This window comes from Adiantum capillus-veneris, chromosome 11, assembly GCF_014529385.1.
Source record: "Adiantum capillus-veneris isolate H3 chromosome 11, ASM1452938v2, whole genome shotgun sequence".
In the NCBI taxonomy this organism is placed as follows: domain Eukaryota; kingdom Viridiplantae; phylum Streptophyta; class Polypodiopsida; order Polypodiales; family Pteridaceae; genus Adiantum; species Adiantum capillus-veneris.
The window spans coordinates 163394981-163421578 of record NC_140941.1 but is presented as its reverse complement, the minus strand read 5'-3'; the positions used below and the strand labels follow the sequence as shown (position 1 = coordinate 163421578).

Here is a 26598-nt window from a genome sequence, read left to right as displayed (position 1 = left end):
CAGTATGACTTTCTCGAAGATAAAAGCAAGAAAGTCCGAGAGTTTAAGGAAGGTGGCCACTCGATCAAGTTTGATACTTTTTCAGGATACTCAGATGCTTCGAAGGCTTTGTCTTTTATACAACAGTTTGACATCGCTTTCGCGAGAGGACGCTATTCAGAGCACTCCAAGATTCGGAGAGCTATCTCTTACCTTAAGGGGAATGCTCGTACTTGGTGGTCCACGCTTCTTTTAACAAGAGTGCGCCAGTTAAATGGCTGAAATTTAAGAAGCTTTTTATTTCTTCTTGGTTGACGCAAGAATATGAACGAGATATACGAGCTGCTTGGAACCATCTTCGGATGACCAAGAAAGATACAATTAATGCTCATTGTGAAAGATTCTGGAGCTCTTTTCTATCCGCCTCTTCATTCAAGAAGATCTCGTTCAGAGAACAGATTGAGCGGTTTACCTTGGGTCTACCTACAGAGATCCGAGATCACTGCTTGGAACAGAAGTCAGCTTCTATTCAGGAGTTGATGAGTCATGCAAAGCGGGGCTTTGCCATTCACTCTGGCAGTCTGACCTACCCCACAAATGAGGCCATGACACAACGAGCCGAATAGACTTCTGGAAAGAAAAAGAGCAACCCAGAGAAAAAAAATGATGCACGACCCAAGCTTACTCCTGAGGAGAGAGCTCGCTTCATCAGAGAGGGGAAGTGCTTTGGATGTGGGGAACATGGACATATCTCCGCGAAGTGCCCTAATTAAGCACAGAAAGAACAGAATGATAAAGACGATGACAAGTCTGAGAGTTTGAGAGCAGCTGAGGAATGTGGCAGAAAAGGCAGATAGAAAAGCAGAACTGGTACCACATGGCGTGGGACCTGCACCGAATCTAATGAATGAAAGTACAAACTTTGCCGCTTTTGGGGCAAAGTGAAGGATCAGGAAGCTCTTTTGAAGGAGCCAAGGCCAACTTCTTTTCACTTGGAATTGGCGGCTCGATTTGGAATTACGCCCGACAGACTGACGCCACAGGCGGAGATAGTTCGATTGGCACCTAGATGGGATGTTGCCATTACACCGAGCATTGGTAAACTTTGTTTGCAATGACAAGGGTGTTCAGGGCAGGCGAGTGACGTTCTACTCAAGATCCCTTGGTACCACAAGAACTACGCCGTGGTTGACTACCGGGCCGAGAAAGCGACTTTGATAAATGAAGGACTTAGAGATTGTACTTGATGAACTTCAGTTTCTTCCTCATTCTTTTGGGAGAGAACTGAACGCTGGATAAAGGTTGAATATGTTTTGACCTGATCAAAAGAACGCCAAGATTTTGCTTCACACTCATGCCGATTTCTTTTCAGAGGGCCTGAAGATCAAACCATTGATTTGATACCTGGAAGCACGCCACTGAATCGGCCACCTTATCGTGTGAGCCGAGTACAGAATGAAAAGATTATGAACCGAGTGAAAGACCTCTTGGAAAAGGGTCTTGTCCAGCCTAGTACTTCACCGTATTGCTCTCCAGTGTTGTTGGTTTTGAAGAAAGATGGATCTTGGAGAATGTGCATCGATTATAGAGCTCTTAATAAAATCACCATCAAGAACAGATTTCCGATTCCTAGGATCGATGATATACTTGACAGGTTACAGGGATCCTCGTGCTTTAGCAGGATTGACTTGAAGAGTGGATATCATCAGATCAGGATAGCGCTAGGAGATGTCTGCAAGACAGCTTTTTGGACGACTTTTGGGTTATTTGAGTTTTTGGTGATGCCTTTTGGCTTAACCAATGCTCGTGCGACATTTAACCGGATGATGGACAGGATTTTTCGAGAGTACAGGCTATTTGTTGGCACTTTCTTTGACGACATCATTGTTTTCTCCAAGAATGAGGCAGAACAGAGAGATCATCTGCTTCAAGTCTTTCAGGCATTACAAGATCACACGTTAGTGATTAATGCAAAGAAAAGTGAATTTTTCCTACCACAGATACACTTTTTTGGGACACATTGTGTCAGCAGTAGCAGGACTGCAAATGGACCCGGCCAAGATAGAGACTATCCGTGATTGGCCCGACTTGAAGAATGTCCATGAAGTTAGAAGCTTCTTAGGACTGTGTTCGTACTACAGGCGGTTCATATGAAAGTTTGCAGAGGTTGCTTCCCCTTTGAATACCTTGACACAGAAAGGAGTACCTTTCTCGTGGGGACCCACAGAGGTGACTGCCTTTCATACACTGAAAGAGAAATTGACTACAGGACCTATTTTGACTTTGCCGGACTTGCAGAAGTCATTTGAAGTATATTGTGATGTTTGTGGTTGTAGTCTGGGTGCGGTCTTGATGCAAGAAGGCCATGTCATAGCTTACGAGAGCCGTTTGTTCTCTAGGCCGGACATGACAACACTGATTTATGAGAAAGAGCTTTTGGTGGTTATCCATGCTCTTACTCAGTGGCGGCATTACCTACTCGGAGCGGATTTCACTGTCTTTACAGACCATCAGAGTTGGCGCTACTTCTTGTCACAGAAGCAGCTTTCGGAAAAGCAGATGCGGTGGACGAACATCTTGTCACAGTTTCACTTCCAGATTGTCCATGTGCAGGGACAGAAGAATGTGGTGGCAGATGCTTTGTCTCGGAAACTGTTGGTTCTGGCTGTTTCCGCGATACATCATAGGAGCTTCGAGGATATGGTCGATCAGTATGCCACATACAGATTTTACAGATATTTTCGCACAGATACGAGATGGGGAGACAGTAGCTGGATACTCCTTTCGGGAAGGCTACTTGATGAAAAAGACTATGTTGTGCGTTACACAGCCGTTGAGGGAAAAGGTTATGACTGAATGCCACTGTCCACCTTTTACGGGTCACCGCGGCATTGCTATCACCATGAACGGGGTAGAGAGATACTTCTTTGGGTCGAGACTCAAAAAGGATGTGGAAAAGTTTGTGCGCAGTTGCTTGGTATGCCAGAAGGTCAAGTTTGACAGGCATAAGGCACAGGGATTGTTACAGCCTTTACCCATACCCACCCACCCCTGGGAAAGTATTGCAATGGATTTCATTTTTGATCTCCCGAAAACAGAGAATGATCACGATGATTTTCCGATTACATGGCACGTCTGAGACGATTGTCTCCGACAGAGACCCCAGATTTACGAGTTTGTTTTGGAAGGCAATTTGAGAGAACATTGGCACGCAGTTGCAGTTCTCGTCATTGTTCCACTTGCAGATTGACGGGCAATATGAGATTGCCAATTCAGTGATTTTAGATTTATTGAAGTCTTGTATCTTGGATCAGAAGACTCAATGGGAAAAGAACTTACCTTTGGTGGAATTTGCCTACAATAACACGATACACTCTTCGACGGGGAAGACGCCATGTGAGATTGTTGAAAGTGCTGCGAAGGTTCCATCCTTCCTGAGCACGAAAGATTAGATATTTGAAGCGGATGAATATTCGCAAGATTTGGATATGGCTTTTGCCAAGATTCGCGAGACTTTGCAGTAGTCTCAAGAACGACAGAAAAAGGCAGCGGATCGCCATCGTCGCGACTTGAAACTGAAGGAGGATGATTGGGTGCTCTTACTTTTGAGAAGGCACGCCTATGAAAGAAAAAGGGAAAGGAGAGGCTTTTTCCAAAGCTTAGTATACGATACTACGGACCTTTCTAGATTACTGAAAAGATAAATGATGCCTCCTTCCGATTGAAACTGCCAGATACTTGGAGGATTCACAATGCATTGCATGTGAGTCTCTTGAACCCTGTTATCTTGAACCCTGTTAAGGGTGATGTGCCTGATGATGGGGAGCCTGATGAGCAACCCGAAGTGAAAGAAAACGAGGAGATCCTTGTTCCTGAACAGATTTTGGCACATAATGATACGAAGAAAGGTAAAGTCCGAAGGCGGTTCTTGGTTTAGTTCAAGAACTTTCCTGCATTTGATGCGAAGTGGATGGAGGAGGAGGACCTAGCAGATACTCCTCGGATTGTGAAACTTTACCTCGATGTTTTGGTTTAGCATAGTCTACTCCAAACAGAACCCAGAAACTCAGCTTGGCCGAAGATCTGGTGCAGTGGGATGCACAAGAGGGGAGTCACTCCGCTCCCTTGTCAACAGATGCCTTGATTTTGATACTAAAGTCACTGATGTCTCTTTGAGCTTCAGGGATACGGAGAGCTGACAGTATTCTGCTGGATGACTTTATGAAATGGAATTCCTGATTATGATACTGATTTGTTCTTGACTTCTTGTGAGTGCAGGAACTGATAGACGAAATGACTGCAGCATTTTGGTATGATTGATCTCGAATAGACATGGTTGCAATAGGGGTTAGTCAATCGGACATCGATGAGGTCTCGATTGGACCTAGATGTGATTGCTAGCTACATTGCCGATAAATCATGGTCTAAGATCCGAATGAATGTTGAATGTCATGTGATGTCTGGTGATGTCCCATGATGTCGTGTGATGTGACTGTCGATTTTGTACATGTGCTAGATTGTGTGTTCCTAGTACGTAGGTACTAACAGTCAGTGTCTGCTAAGACGGTTTATGGCTTTTGTCGGTTTTGCAGGCGTAATCGCGGTCGATTACAATGCTTTCAAGAGGGGGGTATGCCACAAAGTGATGACGTGGCGGACAACAGAAACCCTAATTTTCGAAAATCGCGGAGGCTTTATTATTATTATTTTTTTTTTTGGGAAAATGATGAGCGACGCGAATTTTGCTTTTTTTTAATATAAAAAAAGAAAAGACTCTCTAAAGAGAGAGAGAGGACTACTGCTTGTGATTTTAAAAGCTTTTGGGGCTCTGCTTTTGGGCATCCCTTGTACCTTTAAATAAGTGGTGAGAACACAGAGTCTGAGAGTGAAACCCTAACCGCTGTCTTGTACTTTGATGATTCATTAATACAAAAGGAAATACCGAAAGGGGCGCCAGTCTTTGGGGCCAATATCTCTAGGCACGGAACTCCGCCGGGCTAGTGCAAATCTATTGTGATCTATGAATTGTTTTGAAGTGGTTATTTGGTGCTGTCGCGGTTGATTCTTGACTTGGAGTGTCCAAGTTTGTTACAATTTTCCTATTTATTGGGATGTTCACTTATTATTTTTAAGTGACTTTCCTACAAAAGTAGGTAGGGCAATTTTGCTAAGTTAATATATATGCAAAACCCAAGTTAGCACTTTCTGGCAGAAGAGGCAACAGGAGCTTCCCGCTCAACAGGCAACTTTTCAGTAGTACCCCCGTCAGCACCCCCCGCGTTTTTGGACCTCCATCATCGCGGGCAAGTTCCCATCCGTGGCGTTTTCCACAGCAGGCCATCGCCATCACCCTCAGCATCATAGCGACAGCAGATGCTCATGATCGCCATCAGAATTCCCAGATTTGCTGGCGTTTTTCCCCAGATCAGCATGGACGTTTTTGCAAGCATCATAGCGTTTTTGATTTGCGATCCCAGATAGCACCAGCGTTTTGCTAAGCAACAGGAACCATCAGCGTTTTTGTTTTGAGCCTTAAGCTGCAGCAGATACACGCAGTTTTCAGCCTATGCACAGTAGCAGATCAGCCCCCAAGTTGGTTGCAGATGTTCCCCCATTTTCAGCCATAAAAACGCAGCCAAAACAGTCATTTTCAGCCACCGAAACAGTCCCGAAATTCAGCGATTAGAAGATCTCAGATTTCAGCCATCAAGCCGTCGTCGTCATCACCGTCGTCGTCATCGGCATAGTCCCATTGCATTAGTCCATTGCGTACGCATTGTACACAGGGTTGGAAATTGCAGGGCACCCTTGCTCTTCCTAGGGAAGGGGAACTTTTATGGTTGCTAGTCCCATGGGAAGGGTAATCTTGTGGTCCAACCTTCACGATACAGCGTTAAAATTTTCCACCCTTCCAATCTAAACACAATAAAGTTGTAACTTTATTGTGAATCTTGGCATTTTAGAATGTCAAGTTACGATTAGCTTAGCCTTAAGCACAAATGTGTTGTCCTAGTACAATCAAACATATAAAATGAGATGTAGATGGTGGGCTGATGTTGTTGCATTGGGAGGTCGGGACCAATCAATTTAAATGCATGCAAACCATTCTTGAAACAAAAAACGCAATGCCAATTCATATGCCAGGCATCAGAGAGGTAAAACTTGTGCGAAGATTTAAATGGGCTATTTAGCAATAGTGGTTGTCCGCTAAGGACAAAAACGCACCATCCGTTGATTGCATGCAGAGAAGGTAGATTGGCTATCATGCTTTATACTAAATAGTGGCTCCCAATGAGTATCTCCAATCGCTTCGAGTTGAGCGCACAACGGTGCATTAGTGAAAAATCTCAGGTTTGCAAAAGCATAGTAGACTTGAGAGCAAATGAAATTTTAGGCAATTATCATAAACCTCCTAAGACCAAGCTCAGAAGTAGTGATGTGTAACCCCGTTATCAGTCCAAGTAATATATGATAGAAATGTAGTATTCTGAATAACAAAAAAGAAAAGTCTCAATAAGGGACTCTCCACTCTTGACTCTAGAGTCGACACCCAATTTCCAAAGTGGGCACCTAGTTGTACATGTTGGATAGTGGCTAGCATGAAGTAACCCCTGCAGGGCAATTTGGGAGCTTGCCCTTCCTGAGGAAGGTTTACTATGCAAGGACCCTTCATTGAGGAAGGGATACTTGACCAACATGCTCTTCTGAGTGAAGGGCTTACAAATTTTTGCCATGCATGTGCAGGGCAAAACGCCTCGGGAAGGGCGGGCAGGGTTGCAATTTTCGGCCCTGATTGTACACCTTTGTGCAATCAAAGTAGACCACTCTCGCCGATGAGAGTGGGGCCTTCGGAGGAGGGTTTTACAACCTCTCGGGTTGTCGTATCTCTTCTCTCTCCTTCTCTCAGTCTCATTCACTTGCACGCACAATCCATTCACTTTGTTCGTGATCATAGCACTCTCCATAAGACGGAAAGCTCTCTTTCCCTAAGAACTAAAAGGAACCTTGAGCAATAAGGATCACTAATCTTGAGAAAATACAACATTCATTCCGCTGCACCTAACACTCTAGCCAGTTTCGAGTGCTTGGAACACAATCTGATATGGCTGGTTTTTCACAGCCATATGTCCAAAATGCAGATATGACACGTAAAATGGGTGATGCGAGTGCTGGAATGAACAATCATGGAGCACCACTGTTACAGGCACCTGTTTATGATAATGTGGCTCCTTTGAGTCAGCGGCTCAGCCAAAGGATTACAAGGAAGGTGGACAGGGAGTGAAGTTTGAAACTTTTCGAGGAACTGAGGATCAATTGAAGGCTTTGACTTTCATACAACAGTTCGATGCAGCTTATGTTGGAGGAAACTTCACAGAATCTTCAAAGATATGCAAGGCTGCCACTTTCTTGATAGGGAATGCGCTTCAATGGTGGACGGCATTGTTGAACCAGGGTCAAGCTGTTGCTAATTGGACTATTTTCTTATTTTAATGATTAATTTCCTTTTCTAGGATATTTTATTGTGTACACTAAGAACTGTTAAAAGATTGTAGCTACAGGAAGTGCCATCAAGAACGGACAACTCTGATGTGTCATTTGATGGGTGACGGTAAACATCGCGAAGGAGTTTCTGTAAGTTCGGTGGAAAGGGCCGGGTTACGAGTCCCCTGATGCGTCACATGATGGGTGACGCGTGTATCAGAAAGGGGGCATTCCGTAGGCTGAGGAGGAAATCCGAACTGAGTAAGAAAATACGCGTAAGAACGTAAGCACAAGAATAAAGATGGGTTCAAAGAAGCTTTTTACGAAAAGCAGGAACTTTCGCGGGAGGGCAGATGCTTTCCCGCGAGGAAGCTATGTTTGCATTGCATCTGTGCCGTGTTCTGTACCCGGGGACGCTTGGAATGTGTTCGTGTAGCATTGTTTTAACTAATTGAGTGAGTTTTTAAAGTTTAAACAAGTTCACACTTTATTTTATAAAGTGGCCGGTCACTTTTAAGTGACCGGTCCCTTCTATTAATAAAATAAAGCATCCCCAAAAGCTTACGTACAAAAAACCCACGCAAGCTGTACGGATGGGCTGAAAACAGCGAGCTCTCTCTCTCCTCTCTCTAGAAGCGCCAGAGCTTCTGCTTTTATGCCCTATTTCCGTCGGGTGATTGGGCCTATAAAAAGGCAACCAGTGTTTAGTTTTTGGGGAAGGAAGGCAAGGAGCAGTAGAAGTCTGAAGCGCTGGGGATTCTAGAGCAAGTGCTGACGACGGAAATCTGCAAGTGTTCGTGTGACGACTGAGTACGGAGGTCGCCTTTCCGAGCAAGGAGCGACATGTATAATTTGTTGATACGCATTGCGAGTTGTTGCTTTGTGTGGTTTGTTTTGCAAGAATCTCCCTTCTTTCGGGAAAGTCCCTCACGGGAAGTACGGCTTCACGCCTAAGTCCCTTACGGGAAAGAACGGCCTTGTGCCCAAGCCCTTTGTGGGAAAGAACAACTTTCGGGTCTAAGATTACAGAACGGAGGGGTTTCCTCGGGGTCTCGTGCTTGTATAGGAATTCTCCCTGAATAAAGAATACTCTTGACCGAGGGGGGTGACCAGCCCATCTTTTGGTCCCCAATACTGTGTTGATCTTCTCCCTTCTCTCACATTTGCAAAGTATTTTATTTTTCAGATTTCTAAGTGCTCGTGTACGCTCCCGTTTTGTGACAGTGGTATCAGAGCTCGGACTCCTCTCTTTCTCTGCAAAGAAGGACGATTCCGGGAAGAACCATGTCGAGCCAAGGGAGAAGCGTTGAAGAGGAGCTTCAACAAGTGCGAGCTTAGCTTGCGGATTTGCAACAAATCTTACTATTGCCAGATGTCCAAAAGCTCTTAGGCGGAATGAAGAGAACGAATGGAACCGATGCAGCCGGGCATCCAAACCACACTGTTGGCGTGAGACCATAGGAAGAAAGAGAAGAAGAACATGCCGAGGTGCACAAAGGATCTTCGGATCGGAATGAACGGCCTACTCCAAGGAAAGGCCAAGAAAAAGCGCTCTCTTTGCTAGACGAGAGCAAGGACATCTCTATTTCATCTCCATCTTACTCCCCTGATTATACTTCTACTTCTAAATCTTCTCGCCAGAAGAAGGAAGCCGCAACTACTACTACCCTACATCAACCTAAAGATAAGCCTCGATTCAAGAAGCATGGTTGCAAGTCTCAACATTGCATGAGAGTCTTCAAATCAGGCGACAAGGACATCAAGTTCGAAACCTACAACGGACAGAGAGATATATCCAAAGCACTGTCCTTCATTAGACAGTTTGAAGTCGCCTTTACCAATGGGCACTTCATAGAAAGATCCAAATTACGCCATGTGGGGATGCACCTCAAGGAAACGGCCAATAATTGGTGGTTAGCCAGGATTCTGGAAGGTTCTCAGGCTAGAACTTGGGAGAGATTCAAATCTGAATTTTATGAACAGTTTCTTCCGCCTGACTTCGAGCAGGACATACGGAAGGAATGGGACTGGCTCGCCCAGAAGGAACATGAGAGAGTAACGACCTATGTGGACAAGTATTGGTCGGTTCTTCTAAAGGTCACTCCCTTCATGAAGATTGCCGACGAGGAAAAGAAACGAAAGTTTGAAGCGGGTCTCCAATCGCAGCTACGAAAGAGTATGAAAGTGTATTCGCATGACACTCTTCAGAGGATGATGGAGTCAGCAATCATTGTTGAGGATTTGCACTCAACTGGGACGCCCAGAAAAATGGAGCATAGCACCTACCGTGCGAGACAAAGAGGGGTCTACGATGACCAAGGGGGCCAAGGAAGAAAACGTCCTCTATCTAGGGACCATGATCATTCTAAGAAGCCAGAGGGCAATGGCAAGCGAACTAAGTATCTCTCTCCTACTCAACTCCAAACCTTCAGAGAGGAAGGAAGATGCTTCTACTGTGGAGAGAAAGGACATATGAAGCCGTGCTGCCCTCTAAAGCAGCAACGGCAAGAACAAGCCTCTACGAGGCAAGATAAAGCAAGGAAGGTACTCGCTCCACCAAGCTCGAACTCAATTCCAGATGTTCAAGGAAACACAGAAACGGAGAAAGGGGAGCGTCAGCTTCTGAAGGGCTGGGGGTCTGTGAACAACCAGCGAGTACTGATTCTTTATGATCCAGGATCCACGGATAACTTCATCTCCCTGGATACTGCGGAACGTTTGTGCCTCACACCGGCTCAGCTTGGCACACCGGTTACATCCGGATCGGCATTCGAGGGGTTGACAACCAATGCAACTCCCGTGCAAGGACAGCTCAATCTTCGGATTGGCGAGTACAAGGACCGCGAATCATTTTTGATGGCACCCATCGAGGGATGTGATATCATCTTGGGTATGCCATGGCACTTCCACATGACACATGTCCCCGATTATGTGGAAAAGACCCTCACTTTTGATCATGGGGTTAAGAAAATAAAGATTCATGCTGATGTAGGAGATTGGCAGTTCCCAATTGTAAGCCATATCTCCATTAAGAAAGAAATGAAGAAGTGTGTTTCTGCTTACTTGATTTTTGCACGTGAGAAGGATAAAACTAGGGGGGATTCACTCTCTAGTCTGGAAATTAAGCGTTTTCAATTTATTGAAAAGTACAAAGATTGTTTCACGGAAACACTCCCTGATGAACTACCTCCGGTACGCCCGGAAGATCACCGCATAGATCTCATACCCGGTAGCTCGCCTCCCAATCAACCTCCTTATCGGGTGAGTCTTGCTCAGCGAGAGGAAATTTTGAAGCAAGTCAACGAGCTTCTAGAGAAAGGGTTAGTACGGCCAAGTGCTTCACCCTACTGCTCTCCAGTCCTAATGGTGCAGAAGAAAGATGGCACGTTTCGAATGTGCATAGACTATAGGTCTTTAAACAAGATCACGGTCAAGAATCGCTTTCCGATCCCTCGGAATGATGATATACTTGATATGTTGTAGGGTGCAAGTGTCTTTAGTCGCATAGACTTAAAGAGTGGGTATCATCAGATACGGATCGCCCCTGAGGATGTCCATAAGACTGCTTTCCGCACAACCTTTGGACTATATGAATTTTTGGTAATGCCTTTCGGCTTGACCAATGCTGCTGCGACGTTCAATCGCATGATGGACCGCATTTTTAGCCCGTATCGAGCTTTTACGGGAGTATTCTTTGACGACATACTCATCTTCTCTAAGACAGAAGAGGAACATCGGAAGCACTTGGACCTAGTGTTTCAAGAATTGCGAAAGCATGAGTTGCATGTGAATGCAAAGAAGAGCGAGTTCTTTCTCTCAGAGATACACTATCTCGGCCATATAGTCTCTCACAATCAAGTGAGTATGGATCCTGCCAAGATCCGAGTGGTAGAAGATTGGCCTATTCCCACTACGGTACATGATGTACGTAGCTTCCTGGGATTATGTTCGTATTACCGAAGGTTTGTTCGAGGATTTGCCCATGTGGCAAGACCACTCCATGATTTGACAAAGAAGAAGATTTCTTTCAGATGGGGATCGAGACAACAAGGAGCTTTTGATCGGCTCAAGTACTTGCTAAGCCATGGACCTATTTTGATAGTGCCTGACTTAAGGAAACCATTTGAGTTTCACTGCGATGCTTCAGGCGATTGCATCGGAGCAGTGTTAAACCAAGAAGGCCATGCAGTGGCTTATGAAAGCAGACGGCTTAAGGATACAGAGTTGCATGCATCAATCTACGAAAAGGAACTCACGGCTGTGATTCACGCCTTATCCAACTGGAAGCACTATCTTCTAGGAGCGGATTTTGTGATCAAGACTGATCACCGGAGTTTGCGGTATTTTCTTACGCAAAGGAAACTATCTGAGAAGCAGATGAGATGGGCAAACTTTTTGTCTATGTTTCACTTCTAGATCCTTCACACGGTTGGGAGTAAGAATGTGGTCGCGGACGCATTGTCTAGGCGGCCAAGGGTGAACGCTATCACTTCGGTGTATTACCAAGAATTAGAAGCACTACCGGATTTGTATCCGAATGATCCAGACTTATCCACCGTTTGGGGAAAGCTACATCGTGGAGAGAATGAGTTTCCCTATTCCATTCGGGACGGTTATCTCTACCACCATCAGGCCATATGTGTGGCGGAACCATTAAGAAAGAAGATCATGAATGAAGCACACGCTTCGCTTTATGCGGGTCATCGGGGTATTCTCCCTACGACCTTAGCAATGGAAAGATATTTCTTTTGGCCTAGCCTTAAAGTAGACATTGATAAGTATGTCAGGGAATGCTTGGTTTGCCAAAAAGTGAAGTATGATCGGCATAAGACGCCTGGGTTGCTACAACCATTGCCTGTGCCTAATGAACCTTGGGAAAGTATTGCCATGGACTTCATCATGGACCTCCCTAGAACTCAGACTGGAAATGACGCGATTTGGACCATGGTGGACAGGTTTAGCAAGCAAGCACACTTTATACTAGTCAAGAAAACGATCAAAGCAGATCATATGGCTAGGGTCTTTCTGGCACAGATCTTTAAGCATCATGGAATGCCTAAGTCTATTGTGAGTGATCGAGATCCTCGCATGACAGGAAATTTTTGGCTTGCCTTGATGGATAATCTTGGTACGAAGTTGAATTTTTCATCTGCCTACCATCCTCAAACGGACGGGCAAAGTGAGATAGCCAATTCCACAGTATTGGATATGTTAAAAGCTTATGTGTCAGACCGGCAATATGACTGGGAGAAATATTTGCCTCTTGTCGAGTATGCGTATAACAATACCATACACTCATCGACGGGGAAAGCACCTTTTGAGATTCTCTATGGTAAGCCTTTGCTTCCACCGATCCTTTTAACTAAGGATAAGATCTTTGCAGCAGATGAATTTGTCCGAGATTTGGACACAGCCTACGGGCAAGTTAGGAGAGCTATTCTACGCTCTCAGGAAAAGCATAAGAAAGCTGCAGACAAGCACAAGAGGAATCTAGACTTAACAGTCGGACAGTTAGTCTTACTCAAGTTTGAGAAGGCAAGACTTAAGAAACAAGCGTCTCATAAGGGGAAGGTGGTAAAACTTTCTACCCGTTATTATGGGCCATTTAAGATCACTGAGCAAGTGAATGATGTCACCTTCCGATTAGAGCTACCGCCTAATTGGAGGATCCATAATGCTTTCCATGTCAGTTTACTCCGGCCGTATGTGGGACCACCTCCGAGTCACCCTAGTGCTGAGGAACCTCCTGAGGTTGAGGAAACAGAAGAAATACTCCAACCGGAGCAGACAGTAAGTCATTAGGAGCGGCCCCTCAAGTCCGAAAAAATAACATGGAAGTATTTGGTTAAGTTTAAGAACTATTCGAATCTAGATTCTCAGTGGATGACGCAGGAGGAATTAGCAACTTATCCCGAGATACTGGAGGTATGTGTTCAAGCACTACAGTTGAGGTCAACTGTTTAGAAGCCAGAGGGATGTTGCTAATTGGACTATTTTCTTATTTTAATGATTAATTTCTTTTTCTAGGATATTTTATTGTGTACACTAAGAACTGTTAAAAGATTGTAGCTACAGGAAGTGCCATCAAGAACGGACAACTCTGATGTGTCATTTGATGGGTGACGGTAAACATCGCGAAGGAGTTTCCGTAAGTTCGGTGGAAAGGGCCGGGTTACGAGTGCCCCTGATGGGTCACATGATGGGTGACGGGTGCATCATAAAGGGGGCATTCCGTAGGCTGAGGAGGAAATCCGAACTGAGTAAGAAAATACGTGTAAGAACGCAAGCACAAGAATAAAGATGGGTTCAAAGAAGCTTTTTACGAAAAGCAGGAACTTTCGCGGGAGGGCATATGATTTCCCGCGAGGAAGCTATGTCTGCATTGCATCTGTGCCGTGTTCTGCACCCGGGGACGCCTGGAATGTGTTCGTGTAGCATTGTTTTAACTAACTGAGTGAGTTTTTAAAGTTTAAACAAGTTCACACTTTATTTTATAAAGTGGCCGGTCACTTTTAAGTGATCGGTCACTTTTAAGTGACCGGTCCCTTTTATTAATAAAATAAAGCATCCCCAAAAGCTTACGTAAAAAAAACCCAAGCAAGCTATACGGATGGGCTGAAAACAGTGAGCTCTCTCTCTCCTCTCTCTAGAAGCGCCAGAGCTTCTTAGAGAAGCGCCAGAGCTTCTGCTTGTATGCCCTATTTCCGTCAGGTGCGCGGGCCTATGAAAAGGCAGCCAACGTTCAGTTTTTGGGGAAGGAAGGCAAGGAGCAGCAGAAGTCTGAAGCGCTGAGGATTCTGGAGCAAGTGCTGACGACTAAAATCTGCAAGTGTTCGTGTGACGACTGAGTACGGAGGTCGCCTTTCCGAGCAAGGAGCGACAGGTATAATTTGTTGATACGCATTGCGAGTTGTTGCTTTGTGTGGTTTGTTTTGTAGGAATCTCCCTTCTTCCGGGAAAGTCCCTCACGGGAAGTACGGCTTCACGCCTAAGTCCCTTACGGGAAAGAACGGCCTTGTGCCCAAGCCCTTTACGGGAAAGAACGACCTTCGGGTCTAAGATTACAGAACGGAGGGGTTTCCTCGGGTTCTCGTGCTTGTATACGAATTCTCCCTGAATAAAGAATACTCTTGACGGGGGGGGGGGACCAGCCCATCTTCTGGTCCCCAATACTGTGTCGATCTTCTCCCTTCTCTCACATTTGCAAAGTATTTTATTTTTCAGATTTCTAAGTGCTCGTGTACGTTCCCGTTTTGTGACACAAGCCCCAACAACGTGGGTCCAATTCAAACAGCTTTTTGCGCGTGCATGACTGACAAACACTTTCAAAGTGGATGTGATGACAGAATGGAACGAGTTGAATGCTAAACGGTGTGCGAATATGGAAGCGTACAATAAGTAGTTTTGGGCCGCATTGTTGCCAATCACCTCTTACAGGTTTGTGCCATTGTCAGAACAGATTGAGAAGTACTGTTGCGGATTGCCTAAGAAGATCAGGGACTACTGCACAAAGTCTATTGTCATGAATATGTTCCAGTTGATTGAGAATGCAAGAGTGGCCAACAATCTGTCGAAGGGAGATTCCGATGGATTTAATAGCCACAAAAAGGGTCCCAGGGCAAACAATTTTCAGCCAAGGGCAATGTTGCAACAAAGCCTTCTGTGCCTCCCACAAACAAGCCCTCCAATGAAGAAGCTGATACGTTCAAGAAGCAGTCTAAATCTTCTTCGGGACGAGGACAAGGACAAAAAAGCCATTTGTTTGGCAAAATTTTTGAAGAAAGGAAAGCGCTTAGAGGGGCCAAGAAATGCTACATTTGTGAAGAGGAAGGACATTTTGCAAATGAATGCCCACAAAAGAAGTCACAGGATAAGGATGACAAGTCAGACCATAAAGGGAAGAAGCCAAAGCCGAGTGCAGGACTTGTCCCAGATTTGGTTGGAGACCAGCCAAACATAGATGCCACGGAACTGTGCAGAGCTTGGGGCAAAGTTAGAGACCAGACAATGCTGGTTTTCTTTGATCCAGGAGCCCGTGCAAATGTCATATCACCAGAATTAGCATCAAAGCTGGGCAATCGTACAGAGGAGATGGGTATGATAGGGGAAGCAGGTTTGGCATGCCCAGGTCATTCAGAGTCTGTTACTCCCATTTTGGGGAAGCTTCGTTTGCACATTTAGAGCTATGTGGATGTGGAAGAATTTCATATTATGCCACTTGAGGGCTGTGATGTGTTACTGGGTATCCCATGGTGTTACAGGTTGCATGCTATGGTGGATACTTACAACAAAAAGATTACCCTTGTACATAGAGGAAAGACTCATGTCCTTGATGTAAAGCCTAAAGGCGAGTCTGTTCCAGTTGTTTCTGCTTTTGCTATTTCATCTGTAATAAAGAATCATCTTTCTGCGTACTTGATCTTTGCAAAAGAAGTACCTGAAGTTGTATCTAATTTTTCTAGACAGGTCAACTTTTTTGCGTGGTTTCAGTGATTGTTTGTCACGTGCACATCCAACCCTATGTGTACGTGGACAAGCTACTTCATGACATGGGTTCAGTTCAGTTAGATTAGGAAGTGTTCTGGCACTTTTGTGAGTCAGTTCGCAGAGCGTGCATGTTCAGGTACTTAGATTAGATGCATATCCTCTAGTTGCACACAACATGATCATCAGATTTCATTCAGAACCCATCAGGAGCATTTTTACAGTGCATAGACCTATTTTCCCTATTTTTGACATTTTTCACTTATTATTTTTAAGTGACTTTTGTTGGGAACTGGGTAGGGCAATTTGACTTGGCAAGTATATAAGAAACCCTAGCGCTAGTACTTTCTGGCAGAAGAGGTAGCAGGAACCTTGTGTTCGTCAGACACCTTCTCAGCAAGACCCCCCAACAGAAGACCTAGCGTTTTTGCAGATGCAAGCCTAGCGTTTTCACCCAGAACCAGCCCTGGCGTTTTTGCATTGCAAATCAGCCCGGCGATAGCAGAGTTAGCAGATCCATAGCGTTTTTGCATCAGAACCAATATATTCAGCCCTAGCGTTTTTGCATTAGCCTGGCATATTAGCGTTTTGCAGATTCACCGCGACAGAACCATCACAAGCACAGTTTTCAGCAGTTGGATCCCGCAGTAGAAGTCCCGAACCTCGCAGATATCACCTTCCCGCAGCAGTTTCTCGCCGCACTGTCACGTGACACATCCAACCCTATGTGTCCGTGGACAAGCTACATCATGACCAAGGTTCAGTTCAGTCAAGTCAGTCTAGATTAGGAAGTGATCTGGCACTTTTGTGAGTCTGTTCGCAGATTGTGCATGTCCAGACACTTAGATTAGATGCAGATCGTCTGGTTGCACACAGCATGACCATCAGATTCCAGTTAGCTCCCATCAATAGCATTTTTACAGTGCATAGACCTATTTTCCCTATTTTTGACATTTTTCACTTATTATTTTTAAGTGACTTTTGTTGGAAAGTACGTAGGGCAATTTTGCTAAATTTGTATAAGTAGAAACCTAGCGCTAGCACTTTCTGGCAGAAGAGACGGCAAGAGCAATTGCTCAACAGGCACCTTCTCAGCAGGATCTCCAACAGAGGAACCCTAGCGTTTTGCAGCAAGCAAGGCCTAGCATTTTCGTCAGAAGACAAATCAGCCAGCGTTTTGCACTTGCAGTTTCCTGGCGACAGCAATACCCAGATCAGCCCTGACGATTTTGCATTGCAGAGCAGCTCGGCAATAGCAGGACAGCAGATCCCTGCGACAAGACAACAAGAAGACCAGTGTTTTCAGTTTTCAGCATAGACACTCCGCAGAACAAGTCCAGAACCTCGTAGATCTCACCTTCCCACAGCAGATCCTCGCCGCACGGTCAGATCCCGCGAAGTTTGAGAATTCAGCCCAGAAAACGCAGATTTCAGCATCTGCGTTTTCAACGTGTCGTCGTCGTATCGTCGTCATCGATATCGTCACCGACAGAGTCAGAATTCAGCAGATAAAGATTTGCAGGTTTCAGCCCTTAGCATTCTCAGATTTCAGCCCGTCTCGTCATCGTCGACGTCGTCGGCAAGTCCAAGCATTGTAGAGATTTGTGCAATCATAAGTAGACCGCTCTCGCCATAGAGAGTGGGGCCTTCGGAGGAGGGTTTGACAACATTCTGGTGTCGTATTCTCTTCTCTCTATCTCTCCATCTCAACACCTTCAGTCATAGTGTTTATCCACTTTGTTTGTGATCATTTGCACTCTCACTATAGGAACGGAAGGCTCTCCCTTTCGTAAGTAAAAGGAACCCTTGAGCACAGTTTGGGGCACTCATCTTGAGCAAAGTTCAACATTCACTTCCACTGCACCTTATATTGGTATTAGAGCTTTGGCAGTGTTCTGTATCACTCAAGGAAAGAACCAGAAGAACCACATAATTTTTTTTGCTTGTTGCGGTCGCACGTAACCCAAGACCTTTTGGGCGTGTCGATTCCTAATCGTGTTTTTGAAGAGTGACAGGAAACCCAAGAAAGAAGGGCTTGTCCAGTCTCCCCTTGTGCCTCTTTTCACTCATTGAGAGCGGACCGTGCACTTAGCAGTCGGCCAATCGACGTGAGGTGGAAAAAAGCAACCTGGGTGTGAGCGCAAGGCCGCCAAGGGGTGCGCCTGCGGAAAAGAGCAGAACTCGGGTGATGAGAAGATCCTTTTGTAACACAGATTGCAAGCGAAAGAAGAACCTCAAGAACCTCAAGCACCTTAAGAACTCAAGAACCTCAAGACCCCCAAGAACCCAAGACCCACAAGAACCAAAGTTCCTCGTGAACTTAAGAACCCAAGACTTCAGTGGATGGCCATCACTCCAAGCGGAATGGATACTTCGCTTGGAGGTGATGAGCATGAGAGAGGCGAAGAAGAATTTTCCCCACCAGGAGGTTTTTCCGACTCTTCCTTTTCCCCATCTACGCCAAGGATTGCACTAACTCCTATGGAGGAGTTGAAGCAGTTGTTTATAGAGAGGAAGTTAGAACGCGAAGTAAGTAAAGCAGAAAGAATGGCAGCCATAGATCGTGAATTCGCAGAAAGAAGGGCAGCCATAGATCGTGAATACGACGCAAGAATGGAAGCCATAGAGCGTGAGCACGAGCGCGAGAACAAAGAAAGACAAGCAAGATTTGATCGCGAGAACAAAGCACGAATGCAAGAGATTTTGCGACCTTTTCTCAAGTTCAGGCACAGATGCAAGAGATTCGTGAAAAGGAGACTCTCTCAATCTCTTCTTCTTCAAAGCATGACGCACATGATTTGCATGATGATAAGCATGATGAATTGAATGATGATGATAAGCATGATGATTTGCATGACGATCACGATGTGATTTCTCACGAGCATGATGATTTGTATGATCAAGACGTGATTGTTCACAAGGACGATGGTTTAGTTGATGCTTTTTCTAGCGAAGCTAACCTCGTTGCAGACTTGATCAATCACGAAGAATCGATCTTGGCTTTCGAGTCGAGGTCCACAACACTCCCCCCCCCCAAGGAATATTCAATCAAACACGAAGAACGGCTCTTACGTTTCACTCATGGTTGAGCACGGATGTATGCGGATTTCTCATGACAAGTTGAAAAGTATGCATTCAAGGAAGTCACATTCCATGTCTCTTCCTTGGCACGACACAGTTGTAGAAAGAGCACAAGAAAGATTGAGCATCAAGCATAGGCATTTCCATTGTGTTTTGCCGTAGTTGATTGATTTAGCTCAGAAAGTCAAGATTCGACCCCATGCGTGTGTTTGATGAACGGTTTGACCCTCCCTCTCTATGTTCATCTACATTGCATGCACAGGCTCTACAATAGAATAGTATTTTTCCAGTCACTTTACACGGAATGGGTATGTTCATGTTTTTGTGTTGGAAGTGGTTTCAGGAATTTTTAGCCTTGGAGATTCTTGAAGAAGAAAGAAGCACGACTCTAGACGAAGTTGAAGCATTGAAGGAGCCTCAGAAGACTTTGTGTCGCTTTCGGCGCGGCCCAAAGAAGCAAGCGTTGTAGACCTTTATGAAGTTCAAGTATCGCACGACCAACACATCAGAGTGGGCCGGCGAAGAGTCCTTTCCAGGATTCCGGATGCTATTGGCGATCTCCCTTGACGCCATACAGATTGGTACCAGTACCTCACTTTGAAAAGGAGGGGATGTCACGTGACACATCCAACCCTATGTGTCTATGGACAAGCTACAGCATGACCAAGTGTTTGACGGAGAGCGACTCACACACCCATGAAGTGCATGCAAACACTACCTAGATCAACATAATGTCAATCGAGGACATAGATGACACGATAGGCACACGGAGGAAATCTCTTTAGCTTGTCAGGCTGAGACCATCCTACACATACAACACTCAGGAAGGCCAACTAAATCACAATGAAGAACCTCACTGCTCTCAACTACACCACCTAGCCACATACACACATACGGAAGGTAACTCACCTAATCATGCCAGATTCCTACGGAACTTAAGGAACACCTTCCCCTCACTAGGATACACCTTTCCCTAAGCTTCTACACTCAAAACCCTCACTCTAAACCCATCTGCGGAAAACGCGTAGGATGACAAAACAGAATTTTGAAAGTGCCCGAAACTGAAATTTATGAGTACCTATGCGTAGCTTATGTCGCCACGATTCTATAGACTACTAGCACGCAGAAAACAGACATCGTTTGATACACTTACGGCCACAAATAGCTCGTAGATGCGTCGGCGTGTGCGCTTCTTCTCGCGTGGAATGCTTGGCGTTGTCGCGTAGCTCTCCTCGAGCCTACAGCAATGGTGCAGTCAGATCTCCAATGTGTTGAGCGAGCCGGGCGTAGCGAGAGGATGAAGCTCACGCTCACTCTCTTTCTCTCTTACACACAGTAGACGGCAGCGCTAAAGTTTGATTATGATTCAAAAGTTCTTTTACAAAATGACCTAGGTACCTTATATACTAAGGCTACCTTAGGTTTAATCAAAAATGGGGTTGAAAGGGTCAAATGGCTTTGTATTTACAATCTGGAAGTGCCATTGCACCCCGGCTTCTGAAACTAGAATAACTACTCATTACAAATGACGTTTATAGCTATAATCCGCAGCATTTCATAACTCGCAAAAGATAAGACTTTGGTACGAAACTTGAGTTATGTTGTTTTGTTGACCCAGCGGTCAACATTCCCCCCTTCCGCGTTCATGTCGTCCCCGACATGACCTGATTGTTGATGGCGATGTGGTCTTTGCTTTTATTTTGTTCTTGTAAAGAAAGTATAGACTATAGCCTTTGTAGTAGCTTGTCTTGTTCGTCCAATTCGATGTACATAGTCTTCACATGATTCAGGAAAATCATAATTGATGACGAACTTTATGTCTTTCACATCCACGCTTCGAGCTGCAGCATCTGTTTCTGTCATTATAGGTCTACTGCCAGAAAAGAACCCAATGTCGTTTAACTTGACTCTTATCATCATGGATAGAGAAAGCTCCATCCATCACTTGCTCCTGCAAATCTGTCAATTCGGAGTATTTGTGATTCTCAGAAACAACTTCTACAATCTGTAGAATTGAGTGATTGGCTTTTTGATCTTGTGAGCCAATGACAACTTTGTAAGGATTTTTTGTAGAAATTGTATGGCTAAACCCTTAACTTCTTTAGGCCAAGTTGCACTCCAATGCAAAGTCTGTCTGTCAGGCCGAATCCAGGACTTAATTATGCTAATTTGAGGTTCAAAACCCTGCCGAGCATTCGATGCGTATTATCAAGGACAAGCTTTTGAGATCTTCTGATTACCCTTATGTCTGCTCTTCTTCGTTGAGGACTTCTTTGTTCTTGAGTTATCATGTTGTTAGTGTTGTCTGCAGCTTTGTCATTGTAGGCCATTCTTCGACTCGCCATTGAGGAGAAGTATGCTATGATCTGAAATTGGTGCTCCAATTCATTTGTCAATTGATTTGAGTAGCATTTCCTTATTGTTGATGTAGAAGGAATATGTACAAGAGGATGGTGATAGGTGTCTTTAGATTAGGGTCTAAAACTTGGATGACCAAAGGGAAAAAACCCGGTGGGGAAAAAATGTCTTTGGTATACGCTCTTATTGGAGTCGGGCAGTTGAACGTGAAGTACATGTTCATGAAAGGTGAGTGCTTGGGTGAAACACGGAAAGAGTGCTTGATGCAAGTGCCAATTATGGGACACTCTATATGCATATGAGAAATTTGTCAACAAAAGCATGCAATGTGAAAGAAGGAGATGATGGGTGTTTCGAGGAATAAATGTAGCACATGTGACATCAAAAGATGTCTCAATAGCTTCCACCTTTCCAAGAAGGGTTATCGATGTAGAAGTTTCTCCACTCGTATCTCACTGTGCTTAGTACGTGAGTGTCTTTTGGACCTTCTCCTTCACTTCACCAAACTTAAGTACTTAGACTTCGACTCTTTTGCTCACCTATATCAGCATGAGCGACACAACGTAAATATGCTCAACTCTTCTAGCTTGAGCAATACCTAGAATAGCTAAGACGCTTAGACCACAGAGAATATTACTTGAAGCTTTGGGACTAACACCTCACTCATTTTGTGGCTTAGCTACTCGACTCTGACTTGTATGACTTATCGGTTGCATGTTGACACTGCTTTGTGACAAGTTCTTCAGCTGTTGTAGTGGCTGTTGAGACATACTTCGTGAAGTTTCATCGTTTCCCTGTACCTTCTTCTCTTTGTAGTGCTCAGGTCTCTCGTCAGTCTTTTCTTCATGTGGATTATGGATTTTTTTTATTTTTTCTTAATAATAACAAAGAAAATCTCAACAAAAGAAAAATCATTCAAATAGAAATCTAAATGCTATGTACACTATACACATGTCCCTAGGGGCTCATATATGGATTTTGTCCCCATACTCCTCTGTAACACTACTATGAGGGCATATACTCTAAATTTCGTCAAAAAATTATCACAATAAAACGCAAAAATTCAATGCATCTCACAAAACATTGCCCTCTAATAGTCATAATATTAGGTCCGCATTCAGAATGCCTCCCCCCTTCCTATTTGGAGTCATCCTTTACGACAGGGTATCGCAAAGGGTATGTGTTGTGCTTGGGCAATTAAAAGTTGTGCCTATGCAGGCCTTGTAATGTAGCCCTATTATGCATACACAATCAATGCATGGAAAAGATTTATGTTGTGCAAGATGTGGGTATAAGCAATTTGCTTATTGGCATTTGTTGGCGAGGCTTCCTATGCTAAGCAATGTAATGGTCTTTGAAGCTCTTGTATCGTTGCTTGATTGAAGCGACTTGCTCTCTTCTAACTGTACTGTAATCGTAGGAAGAATTGTAAGAATTCAAGCGGCGATGCACTGACAACAGTTTTGTTGTTCTTCTTTGGGACCCATTTCTTTGCGATTATTGGCTGTTTTGTTGCTGACTCTCGTTTGGGAACCCATACTTGCCTGTGCTTCGTTTGTGTTTGAAGAGACTTCTTTGGGATCCACCTTTTTGTTGTGTGAGTCGACAGTGGTCTTTGCTTCAGCCCTTGTACGCTTGGTTGGTGACGGGATTTAGGTTTTGAAAGTTGATACTGTGGTTGTTTTGGAATCCAAATGAATTCTTGACTTTTTTGTGCTTGAATCAACTTCTTTGGAGCCCAAACCTGAGTTGTGAAAGCTTGCGACTTTGTGATATTCTTACCCGTTCGTGCACGCTTTCCTTGTTTTTGTTTTGGTGTTGGATCTTGTGATTTGTCATTAGAGATCTTTGTCTTCTTGATCCATATCTGTTTTTGGCCGATCTGGAGTTTTGGTATCCAGATTTTTCGAGCTTTTTGGCTTTGACTTGTTGTCCTGTTCTTTTGACCTATCATGGTTGTTGCTAAAGGGGTTGGTGATAGTGATGGCTTGAGTTGATGATAGGGGATGTCGTAAGATTCATCACTATCGCTACTATCCTCAGCAAGGTTGACTTCTTGAACTTTCCCTTGATTTTTTGGCTCGTAGTGGAAAGTTACTGTCTGTTTGCTCATGAGTGGTAGTTTCTTGGAGGACTTTTCTAGCCCATTGATTAGAGCATTGTTAGCTCGTTGCTCTGGTCGTATTCCTCCTAGCTGATTCTTTGCATCCTTATTAGGAGCCATGTATGAGGATGCTTGTGGTGGCTGTGTCTTCACCGAGGACTTTGGAATCCACTTTTGATGCACTTTATTCGTGTAGGGATGACATTGATTCCTGGGTCGTTGATCTTCTTGAAGCTCGAAGTGTTCTACAGAGTCATAGAACTCGTCGTCTTCTTCATCTTTTGATTCTCCACATTTCTTTGTTTGCTCCGTATTTCGAGAGCTTGTTGATGTCTGGATCTCTTCGTTTTCCTGGATTACACTCACTGCAAAATAAGGAACGACATCATAGCCATTTTCATCACAAAACTTTGTTGTGGGAGCATCCTCCACGGCGCACACGTCCAGAGTAGCCAAGATGTGTTCCCATCCAAAAGGCTCTAACTCTTCTTCAGGAAATGGTTCTGGGATGTAGTCCTTATCCTCTATAACTCGCTCTAGGATACATTCCTCACGTTTCAAACTACCACATTGTGAAGCTCCACACATCCACAGCTCTTTAGGCTTACCTAACCAAGCTGGAGGTTCTGATCCTGCTACTGTGGCGGAATCAAACTCCTCAACCGGTGTTCTCGTCACATCCCTATAGCTATGGTCCCTCAAGTTTATCTTTGTTATGGTTTCCATATGTCTCAGGTATATATGGTCATAACCCCAATCTTGGACCATTTTCAATTGTCGCATGAATGGTCTTCCCAGAATGATTTCATAGTTGTTCTTCTTGCCAAAGTCAACAATAGCAAAAGTGTGTTCATATTCAATGCCACAAGAAGTAACAAGTACTTTTTCTAGCAGTCCTATGGGCTTTTCCTTGTGTCTGTCTGCAAGCTGCAGGGTCATTCGTGTGGATCTCAAAGCAGGTTTTCCCCAGTTTTTCCAAACCTCTTTGGTTGCAATGGCCACACCAGCTCCACTGTCAAGGATTGCCATGGTTTTTACATTATTGAATTCCATAGGAAGGGTGGTGTTTCCATCTTCTCCCTCGTAATACTCGCCTACCTTGTTTAATGGCACTGGCCTAGTATTTAGTTGAGGCATTTCAAGCTCTTTGATGCCTTCCTCGATTTGAGTCATTAGGGTTTTTACACCAAATTTCTCTAGATATTTACCCACATTAGCCCACATGTTTGGTCTTATTCTGAGCAACTCGGCTAACATTATTGTACAGGTGACTGGGGTAGATAGAATATCTACTAGCCCCTTTGAATCGATGGCCTTGTTGGGAGACAGTCTCTGTGATGGGACTGTAACCACATCTGACTTGGTCTCGTACTCTCCCATGTAGGACGGTAGTGTTCTTAGCGACTGGGGTTGACTATCCATAGATTGTACAGATCCTTTGTCGCCCCAATACGATCGCACGTCTAGATTCATTTGAGATCCAGTCTCAAATTCCTCTATTGGTGGTAGAAACACTCCTTGTTCATCACCAGTCTTGTCTACTCGTCTTCTTAGGTCATCGGCTTCATTGGCCTCTCTGACTTGTTTCCACAATTCGTCAAGACCATCTACCTCTTTACAATCCTCAGGTATAGCTTGGTGAAATCCCTCGGAAGAGTTATCCGTGGTATTCAGTACTATCCTTGGTTCTAATGCTGGGTCTTTGAGGTTTGGTCTGTGCTCATGACTAGAATCTGGCTCTTTTAGTTCCTGGTTTGGTGGGATTACTTGTGTAGGCATGACACGGATCACGTCCTCAAGTTTTGCAACTGGTGGTTCTAGTAAAGCTTGGGCTGTTTGAATCATTTTATGGCACATTTCAAACCTTTGCTTTTCTAGCTCCGCATAGGGATATGTCATCCACCTTTGTTCTTGGGTTTGATTGTTTTTGAGCCTCGCATCATAGGCTTTCAAGAGGGCATCTAATGTCTCATTAACCTTCTCTGCCAACACAGATCCTCCTGAACTAGCACTTCTCGGTTTCTCATCTGTGGATGGTTCTTCTAGAGGTTTAACCATCTGTGTAAGAGAAGGTGCCTCCTTTTCCTCATGTTGTTTTATCTTCTCCTGAGCTTCGGTAAGCTTCTCAGCTAGGGATTTTTGCTCTCGTTCCCTGTGTGCTTTCATCCTAGTCTTTCTAGCTTTCCAACTATTTCGTTTGCTCTTGGTTTTCTGACTAGGTGCGTTTGTCTTTGGTCCATCATCTGTCTTTGGACTCGTGTCACTTTCCGTGTTCTTTGTCTCTGGATTCTCATCAGCTTTCTTTTGAGCTTGTGCTCTCGTAACTACTTGAACTGGTACGACATTTTCATTTTCTGAGCTACTAGGTAGCTGAACAATCCCTGATACATTTGCTCTCGTAACTACTTGAACTGGTACGACATTTTCATTTTCTGAGCTACTAGGTAGCTGAACAATCCCTGATACATTTGTCGTGATTTTCCTGATTTGGTTTGGTTTTTTCGGGCAATCGGGGATCAAGTGAGTGATGCCACACTCAAGACAATAGGCATTTACTTCAGTGATCTCCGTATGAGGACATTGTTTGACCAAGTGGTTGTTACGACTTTTGTGACAATCTGTCTCTGGTTGAGGAGATTCTTTTAGCATTTCCTCTTGGCTATAAGCAAGCTTTGACCTAGATAAGCCGCTAGTTGCAATGAATCGCAATGTCCTTTCGTCCATTTCATACCTTCTTTCTTTCGAATGAAACCCAGGAGGTGGAGGTTGTACCGGCCTCACCACTCCATGTGTTCTTCTCACATTTTGTTTCTCCGAAGGGTAGTACTCACTTTGGTTGCTATACCACATTGTAGCTGGTACTGGCGTTGGTTTATTTGATGCTTCCATCATTGGCATGTATCTCATGTCTACCTGCATTCTAGCACCTGGCAGCGGAGGTTGTTGTCCTAAGACAAGCTGTGGCCTTAAAACTCCTACTGGTCTTGGCTCATTCCCCGTAATGTATCTAGGTGGAGTAGGTGCTTCTGGGACAGGTTGTACATACCTCTCTCTAGCATTTTCCATGCTATAATAGCACTCTTCTCCCGTATGGCTCGTCCATTTTCTCT

General features: G+C 44.5%; 1 protein-coding gene across 1 annotated transcript in view; it reads left to right on the top strand.

Moving 5' to 3' along the window:
* LOC147448342 (putative 6-phosphogluconolactonase 3, chloroplastic) overlaps positions 1-26598 on the top strand; it is a 78667-nt gene that overhangs the window by 7074 nt on the left and 44995 nt on the right. The window lies entirely within an intron of this gene.